At 60.0% G+C, this 21,299-nt stretch overlaps 1 protein-coding gene and 1 long non-coding RNA gene across 3 annotated transcripts in view; one reads left to right on the forward strand and one right to left on the reverse strand.

The window, feature by feature from the left end:
* Cacna1c (calcium voltage-gated channel subunit alpha1 C) overlaps positions 1-21,299 on the forward strand; it is a 304,839-nt gene that overhangs the window by 135,979 nt on the left and 147,561 nt on the right. The window lies entirely within an intron of this gene.
* LOC138804519 (uncharacterized) lies at positions 8,638-14,025 on the reverse strand. 2 transcript variants are annotated; one of them, XR_011365288.1, is made up of 3 exons: positions 13,719-14,025; positions 9,439-9,528; positions 8,638-8,879 (listed from the first exon to the last, which is right to left on the reverse strand). It is a non-coding gene; the product is annotated as an uncharacterized lncRNA (long non-coding RNA). The 2 variants fall into 2 exon arrangements; XR_011365287.1 differs by having other exon boundaries at positions 9,439-9,687.

Genomic DNA, 21,299 nt, shown 5'->3' on the forward strand with positions numbered 1-21,299 from the left:
GCCAGAAGATGACCTCTTTGGAGACATCCTCAAGAGAGGGGAAAGACAGGCCCTCCTGCTTCCCACAGAAGCCACGTTTCACGGCGTCGCCTTAAGAAGTGACCGGGTACAGAGACTTGAATCCTACTTATTTCCCAGCTTGATATCCAGGCTTCGAGAAATAGCACCAGCCATCCTCAGACAGGACATTCATGGAGAAGAAGTTGCAGTCGGGTCTGCATTAAACCTGTGCGGTTCCCCCCTGCCCTCCCCATCTCCTAGCCTTCTGTGCTTACCCCCAAACATTTCAAGGGGTGTGGAAGTGACCGCCGTAGGCTTTCACACGGAAAACCTAGAGTTAGTACATGTGCTTCTCATTGCTTTCTGTAGGTTGATTTAAAAGCCCAGCACTCCTGCTGTCTCCAGGGGCTTTGTGTGCTGACTATCCTCAAAGCAGGGAGAGTCGGGTTTGGGAGGAGGCCTTGTTGGGCTCTGGAAGACGATTATGTAGGAGGGCTGGGTGGTTGTGATCCCCCTCTTTTTGCAGAGTCACAAATAGAGGTAGCACGCATGATGCGTCTATGAAACCAAGAGATGCTTCCTGCGAGCCAGCAATTAGGCAAGTAGCTGACTTGGACGTCGTCTCCCGGTGGAAATCACGACCCTAGGCCAACATGTAGGTAGAGACCTATTTTTCCTGAACGTAGAAAGACCAGGAGCCGGGGCTGTGCGGTGCGCTTCCTCCTGCAGACTCAAAAGCTCCCCATATTTCTTAACTAATGCTGGAGGAGGTTTGGGAATTTGGAGAAGAACTCCACCAAAATCACACTGGGCTGAACGGGGCATTGGACCGGGTGATCGTTCAGAGTTGGAACCAAAGGTGGGGAGTTGCTGGTTCCCGTTAGTCCACAGTGACCCTGGGCACCGACCCGGGAGGATTCCGGCTGGCTAGCGAGGGAGGGGGATTGGCTAGCCTTTGGGTGTGGAGAAGATGGATAGCCAATGACAAAGTATCTCCTTACCTTTCAACGTCTCCGAGGAGCAGAATGTGGGGACTGTACATGCAGGAAGGACCGGGGGACAAAGTTGAGTTAGGAGGAAAAAAAAAAATCTCCCCGGCTAGAGCTGAAATACAGGAATTGTTCCAAACGCTTCTGGAAGCCCTGCTCTGGATTTGAAGGTCAGACTTGGCCGTGTGGCTGGCTGAGTTTCCGGGCTCCTGCGCTCAGCCTTCCCGGCCGTGGACAAGAGGTCATGGAGGGGTAAACGCAGTCACGAATGTGAACCACAGTAGGTCTGGACGTTTTGAAGAAGAGGCAGGTGGTAGAATTGGTATCAGAACAGCCATGGACCTGTTGGGGGCGGTGGCCTGCAGAACACCGAGCGGGGTCATCCACCAGTTCCGCTGGCCATCCGGGGTCGACAGTGGCTCCCAGGGTGGCCGGGGTTGGGACGGGGCTGTCCCGCTCGGGGCTTCCCCTTTGTGCCTTCTCCCTGCACCTGTGGCTCTCGCTGGCCGGGCCCTGGGAGCCTGGGCCGGGCTCTGCGGAGGCTGCCCACAGCTGTCCGTCCCCAGCGCTCTGTCCTGGGGTCTCCCCTCACCAGCCGCGGGGGCTTAGCCACTTTCTCCAGAAGCCCAGGTGTCATCCCTGCGTTGGATCCCCTAGATTGCTGCTCTTCTCCCCAGATATCTTCGGCAGAGGGCAGGCGTCCGAACGCTCGTTCCAGGGCGCTCCGCCGCCGAGCTGTGTTCCCCGACACCATTCACGGAGGGCCGGCGGTGGCACCCCATCCTCCCTCTGGCCGAGGTCACCGGCATCTGCTGCGGGGGGAGGGGGGGCAGTGAGGGCTGGGGACTGAGCGGACGGGTCCCGTGACCTTTGTGTGTGCAGGGTGGAGGGAGGGGGGACATGGAAAATGAGAAGAAAGCCAAACATGAAATGTGTAAAAAGGCGGATTGTGAGGACTTGCCTGCTTTCCAGCGGCTTTACTACGCGTAGGAATTGTCTCCGTCAACAGAGAGCACTAAATTGCTGGATCAGGCAGAAAATAGTGTTGCCGCCAAAGAATCAAGGTAATTGAGTCATTAGGGCTTCGTCACGTGGAGCCTGAATACCTCAGGATGGAGCTCTCTGCTCGGCTTGCTGGGGCGTTGAGAGACGCGGGAAGCCGTGATTGCGTTTGCCTGGCCCACGGACGCGGCTGGGGGGGAGCGGAGGGGGGATGTTTCCCTCTGTCTGGTATGGAAAGGGAGGCTTCCACGTTTTCGTTTTAACGAAGAGTATGAGCACAGTCTGTCTTGAAGTTAGCAATTATGAACAATCCCAAAAGGTTGGGAGGGTTAAGGAATCCGGACTCCATGTTTAGGGATTCCCTGGCGCCCATTTTCATCGAGGTACCCCCCTGCCCCCCCCGCTTCTCCTGTCCACTCAACACAGGGGGGTCTGTTTCTCCTGTGATTCTCTTGCTCTTTTGCCCCCGAACTTGCGTCTTTGAGGTGGGCTTTTGTGAGCTGAACCTGCCCGTGGCGGAATAAGGTGGCATCTTTGAAGGGAGTCCCTCATAGATTTCTGGTGGGGACCCAGGACAGTCTGACAGACGTGTGGTGGAGCGACTCCAGCCCGCAGCCCCCGCTCTGAGGGTGAGCTTCCCGGCCTCCCAGACGCTCCCGGGTCTTCCGCAATCCTCCATGGCTCCTGCACGGGGACCAAAAAAAGAAAAAAGAGAAGAGTTCTTTGCTAACATTTCAGGTGATTGACCACTCGTTCTTTTTTCTTCTACAATTGTGGACTCTTGCCTAGCCTCGTACGCCATCTTCCCAATCCTTTTTAACTCGCAGTCCTATGTGCGTGTGTTTATAGAAGCGTGCATGGGTGTGTGTGTCTTCTTCAACAGATCAGGTGACTTGGGAAGGTTTTAGCTCAAACCCCCACTTACAAAGTAAGGGGAAGCCCTTCTAGGTTCTGTTGGCTCTGTGCATTCCTGTCCTTTCCACATCCTGGTTGCTGGACTCCTCACTACAGAAACAATCACAAGCCGGTGACATGGCTGACACCTGTCACCCTAGCCAGGCAGGGGGCTGAGAGCTGAAGCTTGCAGCTCAAAGCCAGCTCGGGCAGGAAGGTCTTTAAGACTCTTATCTCCAATGACTCACCCAAACAAAGCCAGAAGAGGAACTGTTGCTGAAGTCGTAGCGTGCTACCCTTGAGCTGAGGGATGGTCCCAGGCCCTGAGTTCAAGCCCCAGGTCTTGCCAACAGTGGCACCCGTTTCCTGCTCAGCTCCTGAGCTACTGAAGAGAGGCGTGGCCGAGTGCAGGAGTTGGCGTTCGAATGCCGGGGTTAGACATAGTATACATCCAAGGAACAGGCCCTGCATTTGGGCCAAGGACCCCAGGGAACATCTCTCTCCATCCCGGGGTACCACAGCACCATGGAACCCGGCAGATGGGGTGCGTTGCCCTGTGACGGGAAAGCCAGTGGCTGGGAGGGAGAGGCCTTTCTTCCGGAGGTGATCTCCCTCAAGACAGACAGTGCAGAGGTCCCGGGCCCAAAGCCTGGAACAGAGAAAGGCCAACTCCACCGTGGCCAGAAGCAGGTCAGCGCCAGGAGCAGACTCAAGTTTCCAGGCCTGGGGGCGGGGGAGGCGCCTTGGTGGCACATTTGTGGCTGCGAGGCTTACTGAGTCTTAGACCTTGACTCAGTGGCTTCGGCCCTCAGCCTCGGTTTCCCCGCCGGGGCGAGGAGCACCGCGATAGAACCATGCTCCCAGGGAGCAGAGGTGGAAGCGTGCATGGGAAGCACCTGGCTTCGTGCCTGGCGTCGAGCAGTTGGTTCACTTTGGCTATAATTATGATTGCTGCATTTGACCGGCACTTCTGTGTTATTTAGTGCTTATTACATTTTGTTCCTAGCGTGCTGAAGAGCTGTCTGAGGAGAGGCAAGGACACTGGAGCCAGCTGCCCGTGCGTCCCGCCCCGGCCCCCGGGCAGGCTGGAGCCAGGGCCAGGCCCTCCGGGCCCCTGTTCCAGTGGCTAATGATCCCTGTACTTCTTCCTTGGCTGTAATGGAAAATCTATGTGCTTTAGGGGCTAGCTCTTCTCTCAGTGGAGGTGAAAAGAGGCTACCTAGAGTAATGAGTCTTTTCAGTCTTTGGCCTTGAAGGGATCCTCTCCCTCACGAGCCCAAACTGGCTTTTCCGCCCTCAGTGACTTCTGCCGTGTCCTACCTTGAGAGTAACAGAGTTCCAGGCAGAGGAGACAGGTGGTGCTGAGTCAGCTTGCACTCGGGACAGGCCTGGGCTGGACAGTGACAGCGTGTGTGCAGGCCTGTGCCCTTGTTGGTCACTCAGGGCCTGGCTCATGAGTGTGTGGGGAGCTGCTTCTGAAGAACACAAGACACTGTGGACCCCTGGCGGCAAAGGGACGGACTTCCATAGGGAACTCATAGACAAAGGAAGGACCTCCTGATGGAACAAAGGGAGGGCTTCCTGATAGAACTCATAGACAAAGGGAAGGACTTCCTGATAGAACTTATAGACAAAGGGAAGGACTTCCTGGTGGAGCTCATAGACAAAGGGAAGGACTTCCTGATAGAACTTATAGACAAAGGGAAGGACTTCCTGGTGGAGCTCATAGACAAAGGGAAGGACTTCCTGGTGGAGCTCATAGACAAAGGGAAGGGCTTCCTGGTGGAGCTCATAGACAAAGGGAAGGGCTTCCTGGTGGAGCTCATAGACAAAGGGAAGGACTTCCTGGTGGAGCTCGTAGACAAAGGGAAGGGCTTCCTGGTGGAGCTCATAGACAAAGGGAAGGACTTCCTGGTGGAGCGTGTTGCTCACTCATCGGACCTGTCCCCCGAGCGCCATCCTTCACAAAAGCAGCTAGAGCAGGGGCAGTGGTAAGAAGGAGCGCGCGGAACCTCGTTGAAACCCCTCTCTGTGGTGAAGATGGGGTGCTTCCGTTGGGATTTCCGGAAAAGCTGAAGCCTCCGGGAAGCAGCCAGGTGCCCTGCTGTTTATTCAGGTAGCATTAACGGCTGGTCCAGAGCAGCCCCCTTCCTCCCGTGCTCGCTCCCCCATTTCCTGTTAGGGGATGGGCCTGCGATCAAGCCCAGCCCTGTCCCTGTGAGCAAAGCGCAGGCCTCTGGGAGGCCTAAGAAATTGCTCTGCAATTGCTGGTGCACGCTCCCTCTCCCTCTCCCTCTCCCCCTCTCTCTTCCTCCCTCCCTCCCTCTCCTCTCTCTCTGTCTCTCTCTCCCTCTACCTCTCCCCCTCTTTCTTCCTCCCTCCCTCCCTCCTCCTCCTCTCTCTGTCTCTCCCTCTCCCCCTCCCCCTCTCTCTTCCTCCCTCCCTCCCTCCCTCTCCTCTCTCTCTGTCTCTCTCTCCTTCTCCCTCTCCCCCTCTCTCTTTCTCCCTCCCTCCCTCCCTCTCCTCTCTCTGTCTCTCTCCCTCTCCCCCTCTCTCTTTCTTCCTCCCTCCCTCCCTCTCCTCTCTCTCTGTCTCTCCCTCTCCCTCTCCCCCTCTCTCTTTCTCCCTCCCTCCCTCTCCTCTCTCTCTCTGTCTCTCTCTCCCTCTCCCTCTCCCCCTCTCTCTTTCTTCCTCCCTCCCTCTCCTCTCTCTCTGTCTCTCTCTACCTCTCCCCCTCTCTCTTCCTCTCCTCTCTCTCTGTCTCTCTCTCCCTCTCCCTCTCCCCTCTCTCTTCCTCCCTCCCTCCCTCTCCTCTCTCTCTGTCTCTCTCCCTCTCCCTCTCCCCCTCTCTCTTTCTTCCTCCCTCCCTCCCTCTCCTCTCTCTCTGTCTCTCTCTCCCTCTACCTCTCCCCCTCTCTCTTTCTTCCTCCCTCCCTCTCCTCTCTCTCTACCTCTCCCCCTCTCTCTTCCTCCCTCCCTCCCTCCCTCTCCTCTCTCTCTGTCTCTCTCCCTCTCCCTCTCCCCCCCTCTCTCTCTTCCTCCCTCCCTCCCTCTCCTCTCTCTCTGTCTCTCTCTCCCTCTACCTCTCCCCCTCTCTCTTTCTTCCTCCCTCCCTCTCCTCTCTCTGTCTCTCTCCCTCTCCCTCCCCCTCTCTCTTTCTTCCTCCCTCCCTCCCTCTCCTCTCTCTCTGTCTCTCTCCTCTCCTCTCTCTCCCTCCATCTTTCCCTCTCCCTCTCTCCTCTCTCTCCCTCTCTCCTCTCTCTCCTCTCTCTCTCTCCTCTCTTTCTCTCTCTCTCTTTCTCTCTCTTTCCCCTTCCCTCCCCACCTCTCTCTCTTTGAGACAAATAATCAGAAACAGCTGCCCTGCTGTTCTCCGGAGAATGGAATCTTCCGGCCTCCATAAAAGGAACATACTTTGGAGATCAGAGCAGAGCTGGGGGCCGGGTGGGGGGTGTGTGGCTTCGAATGGGCTTCTGGCACCAGGTCCGCGGAGTCTGGTTGCTTTGATGGAGCCCAGTCACTTCCGTTCTCCGGCCTTGAGTGTCTGCATCTGCTAGGCAGAGCCACTGAGCCCTGTCTGTTCCCACAACGCGGCACCGTGGAGATGGTTCCGGGGCCTGGGCGAGGCTGTCCAGCCACGTAACACAGCTTGAGCCCCCAGCCTGTTTAACAAGCAAGCTGTGGGGCACACGCCACGTCTGCCCGCCATGAGCATCTTTATTGCTATTTTTTGAAGTGTCTGCTGGGTTGTGAAGGAGCCTGCACCCCTAAATTCAGGGGACGGTGCTCCTGTGGCTGTGAGAGGAGGGCCATCACCCCCATTAATAACCGGCTCTTTCCGCCGGGATGGCCACTTGCACACAGCGCATTATTTGCTGGGGTTCAGGGTGGGCCCTGTGCAGAAGTATCCGGGGTGCCTGGAACAGAAAGCCCAGAAAAGGGCAGGTTTACACGGAGCAGCTGGCCCGGGCCGAGGGCCTCTCCCCGTCACCAGCTCTGATGAGGTGTACTAGCCTGTGAGTCTCCAGGGGAGGGAGAGAGGCTGAGGGCCCGAGGGGTCGGGAGAGGAAAGCCGAATGCGGGCATCCGAGGCTTGGGAGGCAGTGAAGCGGGACCCAGCCTCGCTGCATGAGTCACGGCTCACAGTCTGTCAAGCCCAAGGCCCCGGGGGAAGGGCTGGGCCCCGGCGGTGTCTGTGCGGTGACCAGGCCTGCCCTGTCCCGGATGGAGGCATTTGCAGGTGGACGACCCCCTACAAAGACACCTCTGTCCTTTCTGTGAAGGCCCATCAAGTCCTTTTTACTGAACTCCAACTCTCCCCCCCCTGCCCCCCCTCCAGGGGAAGGGGCTCACCTGACCAGGGAGTTTGCTTTCACCTCTCTGGGGCTGAATCTACCTTTCCCCAAGGAAGTGTTTACTGACTGGCTGGGGTTTGCTCTGGCCAGCGGGAGGTATATCCTGGCCCTGCCTTGTGGACAGGAGCAAGCGGGTTTAGTTCTGGGTGAAATGTTAGGAAGATCTTACCGGCCATCTAAGCCAGTCTTCCAACTTAGAATTTGTTTAGAATAACGATTTAAGTTTGATTTTGACCTGCGGCCCTCCTCCTCCTCCTCCTCCTCCTCCTCCTCCTCCTCCTCCTCCTCCTCCTCCTCCTCCTCCTCCTTCTCCTTCCTCTCTCCCCTCCTCCTCCTCTTCCTTCACCTTCTCCACTTTCTTCTTCTCCTTCTCATATGAGGTTTGAATTCAGGGCCTCACACCTGCTAGGCAGGTACTCTACGGCGTAAGCCACGCTCCCAGCGCGTTTGCTTTCGTTATTTTCAAGTAGGGTTTTCGCGCACGTGTGTGTGTGTGTGTGTGTGTGTGTGTGTGTGCGCACGTGCACGTGTACACGTGCAGGTGCGTGCCAGTACTTCAGGCCTCCTGCGTTCACTCCGCACTCATGCTCATGGTGCTCTGCCACTTGATCCACGCCTCCGCGTCCAGGGTCTCAGGTCAGTGCAGAATCAGCGGTGTGCCGTCCGCAGTGTGGCTCCTCCAGGCAGCAGCTCACCCCGGGCGCTCCTGGACGGGCGGGCGGGGGGGCCCAGAGCTGTCAGGAAGCTACCTGAGAACAGGGTTGGGTCTCCTCGATCTTCGTGGCACCTGCTCATGTACGGTGGTGGCCCTTCTGCCGCATTTCCTCCAAACACACGGGTATCATTCGCATCCCTTTCTCCTGAACTCTGTCTAGACCCCAGCGTTTTCTAGTTGTGCTTTAGTGCAAGAAGGGGGGGTCGTGGGGGCTGGGGGGTCTGGGGAGCCAGCTCCCCGCTGAGGGTGGTCCCCGCTCCCTCGCTGCCTCCTCCTGTCTGCCGTAGCGAGGTGGCTCTGGCCCCTGCCGCTCTCCCTCTGCACGCCTGCCCAGAAGAGGCGGGAAAAGCTTCCGGAAGGCCCCAAGTGACCACCCGAGCGTTTGGTCTCGGACTTGGGGGCTGATCCGGGGAAGTGGAGACAGCTCCCCGGGTAGCTCCAATCTTCCGTTCTCTACCTGAGAGGAGAGGTGTGTTTCCAGGACAGCAGCGTCCGCTGTCCCCTCCGTCCCCTCTGCCTCCTCCATCCCCTCTGCCCCCTCCATCCCCTCCATCCCCTCCATCCCCTCCGTCCCCTCCAACCCCTCTGTCCCCTCCGCCCCCTCTGCCCCCTCCGTCCCCGCCGTCCCCTCCGTCCCCTCCACCCTTTGTCCTCTGCCCATGTGAGCGGACGCAGGGACCGGCTGTGGAGAAAGGCGGCCCCGAGCCTGGCTTGGTGTGTCTCCGTCTCCTGTGCCAGGCAGAGCAGCCGCCCAAGCGCGGCCTCCCTCGCCGTCCACGTATGTGCCGATGCTCTGCCCGCGGGCGCCGGGCCTGCAGATGCCTTCCTGGCCGCCTGCGGCGTGACCTTGGGCGGGTGGGTCTCCTCTCTGCCTGCCATCTGCGTGAAGGCGCTTGCCGCCGCCGTCGGGTCCCACTGAGGAGCCTCGAGGACAGAGGAAACGCGAGCAATCAGGCCGCAGCGGGCACAGCCTGGCTGCCCGCGGGAGCCCGTGTGGGCGCAGGGCATGCTGGGAGCCCACGGCCTGCCCGCGGTCCCGGGGTCATCCCCGGGCGCCAGAGGCCCTCCTGGGCCTGGGCCTATTCGCCTTTGCCCGCCTGCACCGCAGGAGGAAGGGCTGCGTGAGCCTCGGGGAGGGAGGAGAGGTCCAGATGGTCCCCGGCAGGGCGGAGGGAGCGTGGATCCGGAGAGAGGCCGGCTCCTCCATCCGCGCTCCCGGCAGATGGGACTGGGGCAGTGGCTTCATGTGTGACAGCCAGCGGTGGCCTTCAGAGAGCCGGGGTCACTAGCTCCCGCCCTTCCTTCCGGGGTAGAGGAGGGGTGGGCGTCCTCTGCATGGGAGTGGGCTTACGGGAACTGGGCCGCGGGCTGGGCTCGGCTTTGCCAGTGCTCTCTGCGCCTGCCGGAGGAACCCGTGGCGGGCAGGCCCAGGTGTGACATACCCCCCCAGGCTGCCTGGGGGCTGGAGCTGCCCCAAACTCACCCTCCGGGGCTTCTGCTTCTTGAGACTCAGTCACCCCTCCATCAAAGCGAAGGGCGGTGCATTCCTCACGTCCTTGAGCAACTTGGCGACCTAAAACCCAATCGCACAACTAGGCACCGCCGGGTGGAGCCTCGCTCCCCGCTCCCTGCGTCTGGGTGGTTAATTCTGATGGTCTGGAGACTTAGCTGACGGAATCAGGACAACCGGAGGGGTGATTGAGCTGCGTATGACCCGCCTGGCTTCCTGCGCCTGCGAGAAGACACATAGGCGCTGGAACTGCGGGGTTCTCGGTGGAAAAGAGGCGCCAGCAAACCACGTGCAGATAAGAAAGGGCCAGGAAGGACAGGCGCCAGAGAAGTTTCCGGAAGCATAGATGTGAAAGCCTCCGCGGAGGCAGGGATTGAAGTCACCTCTTCCCGGCCCCAGTCCACACCGACCCAAGGACCCAAAGCCTCCTGGGAAGTCTCGGGAGAGCCCGGATGGGGTGTGCCAGCAAGGGTGGGCCCTGCCCAGTCAGAGGACGGCGCTGGCGATCAGAGGACTCAGCCCCGTGCCTCTTGGGACCCCGTTCAGACCCCCGACATCCATTGGAGACCCCGGAGAGCCTTTTGGGGCTGTTGTGATCCATCTTGCCTTGTATGATAAATTAAATCACTTAATTCATTAGGAGGTAATGAGTCCCATTACGTTGTTCTCATACACAAGGTTGTTGGGGTGTTTTTTTTTTTTTTAATGGAAAAGGAACTGGTTTCTGAAACAAATCGAAGGCCCAGAGCGCCCCGGCTTTTGCGTCTTTTGAAGTTTCGGGTTTGAGAGTCTGGCTTGGGACAGGAGCAGGGTGTGTGTCACGCAGCACACACCGGTGGTTCACGCCGTGGGCCCTGTGGGGCCCCACAGTGTGCAGCCAGGCCCTCAGAGAACCCCTGCGGTGCTCTGGATCCCACTTTGAGCCCTGGACGTAGGATATCCAGGCAATGCCCCGGTACAAGGCGCTCACCGGAGAGGAGGTTATTCTAAACCACCATGAGCCAGGAGACAGCGCTGCCGGCATCTCTGCACCTGCAGGGCCGGTGCCCGCCGAGTCCTGTGTCTCAGCTGCGCGCCGAGCGGGCCCAGAGAGCTTTTGGCCCGAGGGAGACCTGGACGTGTCCCCGCGTGCTTGCGGCTGTGGCGTGGGGAGAGGACATGTGCACACAGTCTTGCTCGGGTGGCCCAGTGCCTGCCTCCCTCCCCAGCCTCTCCGCCCTCTTCCCATCTCCTCACCCAGGATGTGGAGACACAGTCCCGTCACTCCGCAGGTCAGGGTGGGCACCGAACCCGACTCCCCTGCTTCTGCTCGGAGTCGGGGAGAGTGGGGGGCTGGCAAAGGCTTGCGGGGTGGGGCCGGGTAGGGGTGGGGGTTCCCATGGACCCCAGGCTGGAGGCAGAGCTCCTCAGCTCTACCTGGGAGAGTGGCGCCGTGGACTTTGTCCTCCCTGCTGGCCATGTGATGCCCAGCTGGCACTGCCAGCCACCTTTCCCTTGGCCCTTGTTGGGAGTCCAGAAAACATAATGCGGGCAGGGGCTGGGCAATTAGCAAGCTGCTGTGTTGGGAACCTTTCCACGTGGCCACCTATTAAACACCTGGTGTGTTTGCAGCCCCAATCTGTTTCCTCTCTCGTGCCCCGCCAAGGGGGGGTGGGAAAAATAGGAAGCAGCTCAGACCAATCAGAGACAGGTCTCCGCTTTGCCTTTGTCTCGGCCTTCCCTCCAACCCTGGGTCCTGGGGCACGTTTATGCACAGGTAGCCTTCCCTCCATCCCTGGGTCCTGGGGCACGTGTACGCACAGGTGTACGCACAGGTGTACGCACAGGTGTACACACACGTGTACGCACAGGTGTATGCACAGGTGTATGCACAGGTGTACACACAGGTGTGTGCACAGGTGTACGCACACGTGTACGCACAGGTGTACGCACAGGTGTACGCACAGGTGTGCGCACAGGTGTACGCACAGGCAGCCTTCCCTCTGACCCTGGGTCCTGGGGCACGTGTACGCACAGGCAGAGAGCGAAGGGCAGGGCCGGGCCGGGCGTCCCACCTGTGTGCATGGCCGCAGCCGCTCTAACTGGTGGAGTCCGTGTGAGCCAGAGGCTGGGAGGCTGGAGGGCTGGGGGAGGCGGGGGCAGAGGCAGACAGCGAGGGCTGTCTAAAGCAGGATGAGCGTAAGCTCAAGGGAGCAAAGAAAGATCCGGAAAGCAGGGCGGATCTGGAGAGGGGCTCACAGCTCTGCTTTCCAAGTGTTGAGTGCCTTTCTTTGCCTCCTCTTGTGCCGGTCTCCTCGCAGTCCAGCCCTGTGGCCCTGTACCCAGGTGACCTGCAGAGGCCCCCAGGGCCAGTGCTCCCCTCCCCGGCCCTCTGGCCTTCCCCAGAGGGAGCTGAGGTTCTGTGACCTCGGCCTGAGCTCTGGCTGAGCGCTTGCTGGCTGGTGTAGGATCCTACTTCCTCCCCGCCCCCCCTTCCCCTGTCTGGACCCTTTGCAGCCTGCCGTCACCGATCCCCTCTGCTACGCCGAGTGAGAGGTGGATCCCAGATCCCCTTGGCAGCCTGGTGACCCCTTGGCTCTGCGGTGCCGGGTCCCCTCCATCCGGCGCTGTGAACTCTGGACCCTGCTCTCTGCTCCCTCCTTCCTTCCCCTCTCCCAAGCCCAGCCCGGAGCTGCTTCCTTGGGCCTGTCCAGCCCTACATCAGCCTCCTCGGCCATTATTATTATTTCTTTTCTTGGTGAGGGGGCAGTACCGAGGTTTGAACTCAAGGCCTTGTGCTTGTTAGGCCGGTGCTGTACCACTTCAGCAACACTTCCAGCCCTCTTGGGGGGCTCTTAGTTCTTTCTCAGATAGATGGGCTTTCCTGGTTTTGCCCAGGGCTGGTCTCAGACCATGATGCTCCCATTTCTACCTTTCCAGGAGCTGCTAGGTCCAGTGGGGTCCTTGGAAATGGGGTTGGGCCCCCGCTTTGCCCCGGCCGACCCCCAGCTGCCATCCCCGGCGTCCTCAGCCTCCCCAGCGGTTGGCGGGGGGGGGGGGGACAAGAGCCCACATGGCCTCATCGGCCTCCCTTGGCCGCCCCTCGCCCGCGGTCCTCTCTGGCCAGAGCTGCCTGCCTTCTTTGTGACTCTTTTCAGCCTCTGGGTTTCTCCTTAAACGTCGGCTCCGGGATGCCTGCCTGGCGAGCTGAGGTCATCCCTACCCTCGGGTGACCCGGGAGTTAAGCAACCATACCAGAAATTCCAGGACAGTGAGTTTGAAGACCAGCATCTCTGCCGGCCTGGCCCGAGGCCCTTGGTCCCCGGTCCCTCCGAAGACGGGCAGAGCCTCGCCGATCTTCGCAACAGACTGGAAGGGGACCATGAATGACCCCTACGTTCCCGCCTTGGACCCCACCATCCGGCACCGGGGGCCAGCAGACGGGCCGCATTGGGTCCGGTTTTTTTCAGGCAGAAATTGGAGGCCTTGGGTCTCAGAACCCGTGGTTCCAGAGGGAAGAGGCTCCCGTGTTCCGGTTGCTGGTGGTGCAGGGGCGCGCCTTGCTAGCAGGGGTCTCATCGACAGGTGGCGTCGCCCCGAAGGGCTTCGTACCCACAGATGCCGAGGGAGGGGAGACCCCCGCGCCCCGCCCCGGCTCCACTGCCACTGTCCATCTTTCGTCCACGCAACCTGCCGTGCGGGGAGCCAGCCTAGAGGTCAAAGGACGCCCGGGCTGCGCCTGCCCGGGCGCGTGCTCGGTGCCACCGTGTCCCCTGGCCCATGCCGGCCTGGGCTTGCTGCCCAAGGGGAGAAGTGGGGAGGGGAGGGCTGGGCCGTGGGGAGCAGCCCAGCGTCTAGGGACCCGCACTGTCTGTCCTGGGCTCAGCCATGTGTGTCTGGGCATGGCGGGCAGTGGCTCCGGATTCCCACGCTGGGTCTCAGCCGTCTGAGGCCCCAGGGCTCCGTCCATCCCTGGCTTTGCCTTACAAGGGCAAGGGGGGCAGGAATGGGGGCTAGTCAGCAAGCACAGGCTTCTGGAAGGGTCTGGCGGTGGGTGCTTGTTGCCAGGCAAAGGACATTCTCCCACCCCACTGCCCTGCTCCCCTGTTCCCCTAACGCAACCTCCCCCTTCCCTCCCCTCCCCTCCCCTTCCCTCTCCTCCCCTCCCCTTCCCCTCCCCTCTCCCCCCCTTCCCTCTCCTCCTCTCTCCTCTCCTCCCTCTCCTCTCCTCCCCCCTCCCCTCCCCTCCCCTCCCCTTCCCTCCAGAGCCAGACCTTGGAAGTTGTTGGCATTGGAGACTGTGCTGGCCTGGCCGGGGCTGGGTACATATGGCCTCGTTATCCACCCAGAGCTGCAGGCTGGACACCAGCTACTGGCCAGGCCTGGCGTCATTAGGCTGAGCATATGATCTGGGGGCGCAGGGAGACTTGGCCGCTGCTCCCCGAGTTCCTTCCTGGTGCCCCGCTGTGCTCCTGGCACACCTGTTAGTGCAGGGATGCTGGGCCTGGTAGGGCACACTGTGCGCACACACCCGGGCCCCACAGGCATGGGGCCAGTGTGGGACAGGAGCGCCCGGGCCCACGGTGCTAGGGACCCCGACCTCCTGTGTCTTTGAGAAGAAAGAGGTGAAAACTAAGTTTTTCCACTTCAGTGATCATTGGTAAGCGTCCAGCGAGATCACGTGGAGCAGGAGGAGTTTCCACATTGAGCCTGGAGAGGGGAGGAGGAGGAGGAGGGGGAGGAGGAAGGAGAGGAGGGGGAGGGGGAGAGGAAGGAGAGGAGGAGGAGGGGGAGGAGGAGGAGAGGACGAGGAGGAGGAGGAGGGAGAGGACAAGGAGGAAGGAGAGGATGAGGAGGAGGAGGAGGAGGAGGGGGAGGAGGAAGGAGAAGGGACGAGGAGGAGGAGGAGGAGGGAGAGGACGAGGAGGAGGAGGAGGAGGAGGAGGGGGAGGAGGAAGGAGAGGATGAGGAGGAGGAGGGAGAGGACGAGGAGGAAGAGGAGGGAGAGGACAAGGAGGAGGGAGAGGACGAGGAGGAGGGAGAGGACAAGGAGGAGGGAGAGGACGAGGAGGAAGAGGAGGGAGAGGACAAGGAGGAGGGAGAGGACGAAGAGGAGAGGAGGAGGGAGAGGATGAGGAGGAGGGAGAGGACGAGGAGGAGGAGGAGAGGACGAGGAGGAGGAGGAGGAGCACGAGGAGGAGGAGGGAGAGGAGGAGGAGGAGGAGGGAGAGGACGAGGAGGAGGAGGAGGAGGAGGGGGAGGAGGGAGAGGATGAGGAGGAGGAGGAGGAGGAGGGAGAGGAGGAGGAGGAGGAGGAGGAGGGGGAGGAGGAAGGAGAGGAGGAGGAGGAGGAGGAGGAGGAGGGAGAGGAGGAGGAGGAGGAGGAGGAGAGGAGGAGGAGGAGGAGGAGGAGGAGGGAGAGGACGAGGAGGAGGAGGAGGAAGGAGAGGATGAGGAGGAGGGGGGGGAGAGAGGACGAGGAGGAGGGAGAGGATGAGGAGGAGGAGGAGGAGGGAGAGGACAAGGAGGAGGAGGAGGGGAGGAGGAGGAGGGGGAGGGGGAGGAGGAGGAGGGAGAGGACGAGGAGGAGGAGCAGGAGAAGGAGGAGGAGGAGGAGGAGGAGGAGCAGGAGGAGGGGGAGGCGGCGGCGGCACAGGGCCTTATTGCGGATGGGGTCCGAGTCCCAGTGCTTCTGCTCGCTGTGCGGCCTGGACTGTTCTCAGCTTCTCTTTACTCATCTGTGTACTGAGCGTGACAAAGCCCTGCTGACCGTTACAGATAATTATCCCCAGGGACACCAGTGTTTACTGTGTTTTCCTGTGGCGTGGGGCGTGGCGTGGGGCGTGGCGTGGGGCGTGGCGTGGGGCGTGGCGTGGGGCGTGGCGTGGGGTGTCTCACTTGCTAAGCGAGCGCTCTGGCTACCTGCGGTGTACTGCCAGCCCTTTTGTGTTGGTCTTTCTGGAGATAGACCCTGTGTGTGCCAGCCCCCCCCACCTGTGGACTGTGATCCTCCGGAGTCCGTGCCTCCCTTTGCTGCTGGCATGGCCGCAGGCCTGGTTACAAACTTCTCCATCCGGGCCAACCCCGATCTCTGCTCCCTCGTTCGTAGCTAGGATTTCAGACCTGAGCTGCCACCATGCCGGGCTTATTTGTGACATTCTCATCAGGTGCCAGGACTGACCCACGTTGTGTTTCTTAGAGTCTCCGCTGGCTGCTGGCAGCTCACACCTCTAGTTGTAACTGCTCAGGAGGCTGAGATCCAAAGGACCGCAATTTGAAGTCAAAAAAGTCAAAAAAGTAACCAGCAAAAACAGCAAAAAAGTGGAGGTGTGGCACTAGCCGTGAGCTAGCGGGCTCAGCGAGTAGAAGGCCTCTGATTTCAAGCCCTGGTGCCACCAGTGTAGTAATAATAATAATAATAATAATAATAAAGGCCTGCCCAGAACACGTCTGTAGCCCCACGTGACTGTCTGGCGGGCTTCTTCCCGGCAGCTGTGCCGGCCAGGGAACTAGTCACTGGGTGCTGCTGGGTTTCACACCCTGCCCCGGTACCTTTCCTACCTTGTGAACCCAACAGCTGCTCAGGACACACACACGTGGTTGCCAGGCTCCCCCACCCCCACCGCGAAGACCCATGCCGCCGTGAGGCGCAGACACCGTGCCCCGTAGCCGCGGTGCCCGGGGCCCGGCACCCAGTGAGCCATCTCCAGATGTGGACCCAGGTGTGAACGTGACGTTCACCTGATGTTCCAGACACACCGTCTCCACGCAGTCCAGGGGCGATTTTACAGGGTTCTTGCAGGATACGCGCTCTGTGACCCCTCAGAGGTGCACTCCGGGGTACAGTTTTCCTCCAGTGAGGTATTGTGCCGGTTCTCCAAATAGTTTGGCCATCTTGGGTTTCGTGTTGGGGGTTTATCCAGTTCTTGTTAAAATCTGAGCAGGGCCGAGGGAGGCCTGTGAGGTCTCTGCCTGGGACACTCAGCCAGAGGGGGGGGGGACCCGGGGTGCTTTGGGGGGACCCGCGGGGGCCCGCCACATGGAGGGCAGGCCTGGCGCATGCCGACGTCGCCCACGGCAACGGTTCTGTCATGTGTCCTTCGTGACGTGTTGCTGAGGAGAACCGGGCGCGGAGAGGAGAACCGGGCGCGGAGGAGGAGTCCCCGGGCGCGGAGACCGTGAGGCCTGGACGCAGCCAGGGGGGAATGGAGCCCGGAAATAAAAACCCGTGCCTCCAGTGCTCTGGCTCCGGCGCAGGCTCCCTCCCGTTTCCCCCTCCCCCCTCCCCCAGTGCTCCCTCTTTTTTCTGGAATGCCCATGGGAGCAAAGAACCCTCCAGAACCTTCCTTCGGCGCCCCTCTGAGATCTGGGGGGGGTCTTGCCGTCTGCTGGCGTCAGCCGGCGTCTCTGACCGTTCTTTCGGTCTTGGAACCCCGCCAAACAGCGGCCACCTCTGGGTCTGGACGGCAAAGTTAAGGCCCCCCCCCCCCCCCCGCCCCGTTGTTGTTGTCTGAGAGACAGGTTTGGAGCTCTCTGCTTCTCTCTGAATAATGGCCACAGGCAGCCTGCGCTTCTGAACAGCCTGAGCCTTTGCCAGGACTGGTTTGTTTGCGTTTGCATTGAACCACGACTTGCTCCAATTTTTTTTTAATCAGGTGGTTTATGGAGAGGGAGAGGATGGGGAGGGAGGGGATTTGCTCCCCTGAAGAGACCTTCAGCGGGTGAGGGGCCGGCCGGCCTGCTGGGGTGGGCATCCGTTCCATCCATCCGTCCGTCCGTCCGGAGCTAAGATGCTGTCGCGGCCCTGGGCCCTGGCCCCTGAACAAAGCTGTGTGAGGCCGACAAAGCTGTTGATCAAGCTGTTGATCCACTCACCCAGGGCCCGGCCAGCTGCTTTGTTCTAGAAGATTTCATAAACTCCCTGGATTCAGGGAGAAAATGGTTTTCTTCTGCAGAAAGAAGTTTTGAGGTGACTGCAAAGGCAGGGTTTCCTGGGCAAGAGAGGGGAGCGGAGGAAGGAAGGAGTGGGGGGACACCCCACTCCCCCAGGGGGGTCGGGGGGACCCCAGGGTGGGACCTCACCCCCCCCCGGGGGGGCTGCACAGGGACGCCGGGCTGGGGTTGCTAGGCACTGGGGAAGGTTTCCTGGGAGACCAAGGCTAGAACACCATCTGTCAAAGATGACTTCGTTCCGGAAGAGGCGCGGGAGAGAGGGAGACGGTCCCCGCGGTCCCCGCTCTGGTCCTGGGCGTCCGTTCAGGCCCAGGCAGCAGCGCCCAGCAGAGCTCCTCACAGCCCCGGGGGTCTGTCAGGGTGCCTGCCCTCACACCCTCAGCCAGCCCGCCGCCGCCGGTGCCAGCCAGCTCGGGGGCCAAGCAGAGAGGGGGTCCCATGAAATCAAAAACGCTGCCCGGGTGCGTGCAGGAACGAGGGAGCGAGGAGCAAAATGACTTCAACGTGTAAAAGATGGGAGGGAAGGTGGGAGCCAGGAGAAGCCGGGATTAGCATTTGATTTATGGACCCAACGAAAGGGATTGGCCTGCCTGCTACCGCCATGGAGGGGAGGAGCCTGCCTCCCCTGAATGAGCACCCAGATTGCTCCACACAGCCCTAATCTGTTCGCCCTGTGCAGTTTGCAGCCAGGGTGAAATGTAGATTTTCTCGTGGTCTCATGTTTCTCTTACCCACTTGGTCCTAAATGGTAAAAGGGAAGGAAGGAAGGAAGGAAGGAAGGAAGGAAGGAAGGAAGGGAGCTGATTCCAATACTCAGGAGATTGAGATCTGAGGCTCATAGTTCAAAGCCAGCCTGGGCAGGAAAGTCCATGAGACACTTAGTTCTTATAAAACAGCAAAAAGCTGCAAGTGGAGTTATGATTCAAGTACTAGAGAGCTGGCCTTGAATAAAAAAAGCTCCAAGACAGCGCCCAGACCCTGAGTTCAAGCCCCAGGACTGGCACCAAGAAGAGAAAAAAAAAAAATCTGTAGACTTAAGTCCATGGTGTAGCTTTGGAGCTGGTATCTTCTCGTTTGCTACAACACCAAATGTGTCAGACAAGTACTCAGAGAGCCCCTGCCGGGAAGCCAGCCAGCCCAAGTTCAAGGCCCTGGGCTTGCTCTGGCTCTCCTGAGACTCTTCCAGAAGCCCGCCCTCCTGACCACTGAGGGGACAAGCGTGCCTCTGCATCTGGGCTGTTTCCTGCTTGTTTTTGGTGTAGTGGGTTTGAATTTAGAGCCCTTGCCCTGACTGACACAGCGCTCTACCACGTGAGCCACGCTTTTGTTTTTTACTTGTTTATTTCAGGGAGGGTCTCTTGGCTTTGTCCAGAGTGAGGCCTCCCACCCGATCTTCTACTATAGCCGCCCGTGTGCTGGCACCTCAGGAATGGGTCACTGCGGCCAGCTTGTGTGTGGCCATGTCACTAACTTTTCACCCAGACGGTGATCCTCAAACGCGATCCTCCCCAAAAATTCTGCCTCCGGAGTGGCCGGGGCCTGGGGCCTAGGACTCCGTGCCCGCCTCCCCCCTCCCCTGAGCTTCTCACCGCCGTCCTGCCTTGATTGGGTGCGTTCTTGGAGCCGTGGTCTAAATCCTCCTCTGCAGTCAGGTTTCTCCACCATTCCGAGTTCCTCTGCGTCCCAGTACACTCCGACAGCTGCTTGGGGCCCAAGTCCGGTTGGCCTCCACCTCCAGCTCACCCTGCCTGCCACTCGCCCCTTGCCCTCCTCGCTCTCCCTCCGACTCCAGCCTGAGTTCCGCCCAGCAAGGGGAGGCCCCATTTCTTACGTGTTCAGTAGCTGGGCCTGGCGGGCATTGGTACATCCCGTCGTCCAATGGGGAAACTGAGGCCCGCGGCAGGCTCCCGAAGGTCTCACCCAAGGCCTCCTAGTTAGAGTGAGTAGATCTGGATTCACACCCAGGTGTGTCTGATTCTAAGACTGTGCCCCAGAGCGCGAAGGCAAGGGTTCTGCGGGGTGAGAGGCCGTGGGTTTGCTCAGGAGGGGCCTGGAGAGGTGGGGGAGAGCCGGGGTGGCAGGAGGTTCTGCTGGGGTGAGAGGCCGTGGGTTTGCTCAGGAGGGGCCTGGAGAGGTGGGGGAGAGCCTGGGTGGCCGGAGGGTTCTGCCGGGGTGAGAGGCCATGGGTTTGCTCAGGAGGGGCCTGGAGAGGTGGGGGAGAGCCGGGTGGCCGGGACAGCCACCGTGCCTGACCTAAGCCTCCTGAGCACGTGAGAGGGCGTCACAGGCCCGTCCCCGGCCGTAGCCCGGCCTCATTCCGGGCGGCTAGGTCGCAGCCTTCCTTCCGCAAGCTCTTGACAGACTGACAGACAGCTGTGATTCAGTGCCGGCCCCCACGGCGGCAGGAACGGCGGTGAAATGGAAAAAGGGGCCGTAATTACCTCTTAACACGCTCCGCATTTCTCTGCTGTCAGGACAGTTTTGTTTTCTGATTTATTTGATCTGCTTGAAAATTATTGCGCAGCACATCGGGGGGTATAATCGCGGTCCTGAAAAACGGGTAGCCATCAGCTCGGCTGAGCCTGGCCAACGTGACTCCTCTCCTAGTCCGTGTGTGTGAGCGTGTGTTGTGAGCGTGTGTGTGAGCGTGTGTGTGAGCGTGTGAGTGAGTGTGTGAGTGAGCGTGTGTGAGCGGTGTATGTGGGTGTGAGTGTGTGTGAGTGAGTGTGAGTGTGCGTCGTGAGCATGTGTGTGAGCATGTGCATGTGTACGTGTGTGAGCCGTGAGCGTGTGAGTGTGTGTGCATGTGAGTGAGCATGTGAGTGTGTGTGCGTGTGTGCATTGTGTGTGAGCGTGTGTGTGATGTGCGTGTGTGCATGTGTGAGCATGTGTGTGTGTGCGTGTGTGTGAGCGTGTGTGTGAGTGTGTGCGTGTGTACGTGTGTGAGCATGTGGGTGGGTGTGTGCGTGTGTGTGTGAGCGTGTGCGTGTGTGAGCATGTGAGTGTGTGTGTGCGTGTGTGTGAGCGTGTGCGTGTGTGCGTGTGTGAGCATGAGTGCTGTGTGCGTGTGTGTGAGCATTGTGAGCGTGTGTGTGTGTGCTGTGGTGGTGAGCATGGGGTGTGTGTGTGCGTGTGTTGTGAGCGTTGTGCTGTGAGCATGTGAGCGTGTGTGTGAGGCGTGTGTGTGAGCGTGTGGTGTGAGTGTGTGCATGTGTGCGTGTGTGAGCATGTGAGCGTGTGTGTGAGTGTGTGCGTGTGTGAGTGGGCGTGTGTGCGGGGTAAGCATGTGTGTGAGCATGTGCGTGTGTACGTGTGTGAGCGTGAGCGTGTGCGTTTGTGAGTGTGTGTGTGCGTGTGTGAGCATGTGGGTGTGTGTGTGCGTGTGTGTGAGCGTGTGTGTGAGTGTGTGCTTGTGTGCGTGTGTGAGCATGTGAGTGTGTGTGTGCGTGTGTGTGAGTGTGTGTGTGCGTTCGTGTGTGCGTGTGTGAGCATGTGGGTGTGTGTGCGTGTGTGTGAGCGTGTGTGTGAGTGTGTGTGTGTGTGCGTGTGTGAGCATGTGGGTGTGTGTGTGCGTGTGTGTGAGCGTAGTGCGTGTGTGTGAGCATGTGAGCGTGTGTGCTGCCTGGCCCCCCCCTCACACTACCCGCGTGAAGGGATGGAGTGCCCGGTGCCCCCAGCCGCCGACACCAAGTCCGGCCCGCTGTAAATCAAGTCTGCCGCGGTCCAGATGCTTTCTCTTGGCTTTACGTCCACCATTTACTTTAAAGACGTGTTTACCGAACGAAAGACAATTTTCATACGTGCAGTAAAAATCACTCACTTTCAGGTCGCGGGTCTGTGAGTTGTTAAGAACCGTGTTCGTGTGAAGCCTTACCGGCGTCACACGCTGCGCATCACTCCAG

The sequence above is a fragment of the Dipodomys merriami genome, unplaced genomic scaffold (assembly GCF_024711535.1).
Source record: "Dipodomys merriami isolate MVZ:Mamm:240054 unplaced genomic scaffold, mDipMer1.0.p SCAF_368, whole genome shotgun sequence".
Classification (NCBI taxonomy): domain Eukaryota; kingdom Metazoa; phylum Chordata; class Mammalia; order Rodentia; family Heteromyidae; genus Dipodomys; species Dipodomys merriami.